Genomic DNA, 2863 nt, shown 5'->3' on the forward strand with positions numbered 1-2863 from the left:
GTGACAAGTTGGTATCGGAGCTCTAGGTTCATAGGTTCTACTAGTCATGAGCAAGTGTCTAGTAGAGTCTTGCGGATTGGTATGATGATGTCCATACCTATCTTCGAGAGGCTATATGGCATTTAGGATGAACTTTCCATCTTTCTTTCCTTATCGTGCGCTATTGATTCAGCCTGAAGCGTAACTTTTTGAATTCCTTCCACGCATTTGTATGCGTATATGAGCGCTTGGTATCAGCTGTGCATCGACGACTTATGATTCCTTGGATGGGGTGCGAGATGTGATTTATGGGTGCTGATGATGGGCCAGTCTGCAGGACTGGAGGTCATTTTTTAACTGTAGCTCGAGCATGAGGATTTCAGTTATGTGAGCACGTGTTTTTGGACTTATAAGTCCGGTAGTGTCCCTATTAGTGGAATTTGTGGCTCGATGAGTGATTGGATGGCTATGAGATGAGTACGATGTGACTGCGGGATGTGTTCGGATGGTTCGAAGATGTTGAGATAAGTTGCTTCAGATGTAAAGGGACCATTGGTTGTTTGATTTTTGTTTTGATGTGACGTATAGTCTCGAGCCATGAGTGTATTGAAGGATCTTTCATGGTGCTTAACTGTGGAACAAATTAGATTCTCATGGGCTTGTCGATAGGTTCAGACTCAGGAAGATTAAGTGATTGTGTAGTAGTTGTGGCTGTGAAAGGGTATAGAGAGATGTTAGTTTGAGGCTAAGAATGTGGGTTATGACCTGCAGGGTAATCTACGAGGTGTGACCCTTATGATGGTTGTGTGGAGAGTTTCTTGCTATTAGTGGGTTATGTGTGTTGGAATGTGGTTTGGATCGGCCGAGGAAGTTAACCTAACCGTCACGAGGATGAATGTGAGCTTAGCAGACGATTTGAGGTATTATATGGTTTGTGTTACATGAGCTTATAAAGGATTTAGTTGAATTTCAGTGCGGGATTATGGAAGTAATAGAGTATGGGTATTGTGAGTTATCGAATATTTTGCTCTATGGATTTGAGCCAAGTGGGGGAGTCTGCTATTGACGATTTGATTGTATGGTTATGTGTTGTACTGGTTTTGGTTTGAGGCATACTTGTGAATCAGTTATAACTTGCAAAAGTTAAGATTGGGAATGACTCGAGTAAGGGAATTTCTGGATACAGGGTATATTACACTTTATGGGTATATGGAAATCATGGAATACTTTGAGTTGTTATTCGTGACGGATGTAGTGCACATGGAGTAGGAATTTGCTTAGTTGTGTTAAGGTGGGGTTACTTCTTTGGGTGTCGTCGTGCTAATGGGGCATAGGTCGTTCGACTCATTTGGGCGGCGCAATTGAGATTTGGGCAGAATGGATGACTCTCGAGAAAGTTCCAATTGATTCAAGATTTATGTGTAGCAATTGCGAGTTTTTCCGAATTGGTATATGGCTAGGATCTGAGATTTACATTGGATGGTGTCCGGACTTATGGTATTTCTATGTCAATATGGATCTTACATTTCGGTATTAGGATGGTGAAGGAAACGACTTTAGACTCATTGAACGTCTCTTCATAATGGGTATCTCGGTTGTGGTACTTTTAGGGTATTTAAGAAGGAATTTAGCGGCTTATGAGCCATAGGGCGGTGTGGTTCTATGCTAGGGGTGAGTTTTGGTTAAGGATCGTGGTGTTCTATCAAAGAGGAGTATTAACTTGAAGGCAATTCAGGAGAAACTCGGAGGAAACAGGATAACTTGGCAGTAGGTTTGATCAGTATGGTAATGGTATGCTCGGTCCTTTTGGTTCTTACGATGTGGGTTTCGAAGAGTTCTCGATTGTTTCTACCATAGTTTGAGATGGATATTTCCTACCAGCGTGAGAAGCATGTTGCGTATTATGATTTTCTCCTGGATGGGATCAAACTGAAGGTTTTGGGCTAATCAGGTATGTGTTCTTCTGGTGACTCAGAGATTGATTATGAGATTCTCGTACTTTTCATATAATCGCATGATAGATGTGGTGTGTTGTGTAGGATTGAGATTTGCATGTGCAAGGTCATGGTTCAGTTTTGAAGGGAAGGTCATGAATTCTTAGACAACATGGACGGTTCCAGATACCTAGATGAACGCTATTACTACTTGGTATTTCCTAAAGAGAGTGTATATTCAGAAGGCGCACTGAGTTTTGACTTACGGATGCTTCATGGGTATTGCGGTACTTTCCTGGTTGATTAACTGCTGATGTTCATATTTGCTATGTGGCATGGAAGAATTATAAAAGTATTTCTCGGGGTGATGATTATGTATGAGAGATGTGTTAGTCATTCGGGCGGTGGAGTTGGGATCAGATATAGTGACTCGTCTGTTCTACGAATTTGAAGACTGGGAGTTCTCAGAAGCAAATTGTTTCATGGTTGTGGAATGTGAAGATGTGGCCAAAGTTAGATAGATGGTGATACATGGTATGGTTCGATCATGGAGGACTTTGGAGGGTTATTTATCTATGTTTGAGTACACTTGAATTGTTGCGTACTGTGTGCACAAATTGCATGATTTGTGGCTTAAGGTTGTATTGGTGTGGCATGTCAGTAGAGCGGCTGTATTTGATAAGATGAGATCGTCAGACCTAGAATGGGTGCTATCAGATTTTATTAGTATGTTTGGAGGAATAATATCGGGAGTCAGCTTGGGATTTGACTTTGGTTCTAATTGGACGAGAGAGGGCTTCATGAATTGTTGGTATGATGAGTGGTTATTAGTTTCTGCATGTTTTTTCATCATTGGCAATGTAAGAAGGTTTTAGAATGAGGTTTTGTTTGATATGAGGTTCATTACCAGTATTTGGTGTGTTTTGAGCAGTTGTTGTGATCAAAAGTTA

The sequence above is a fragment of the Nicotiana tabacum genome, chromosome 13 (genome assembly GCF_000715075.1).
Source record: "Nicotiana tabacum cultivar K326 chromosome 13, ASM71507v2, whole genome shotgun sequence".
In the NCBI taxonomy this organism is placed as follows: Eukaryota; Viridiplantae; Streptophyta; class Magnoliopsida; order Solanales; family Solanaceae; genus Nicotiana; species Nicotiana tabacum.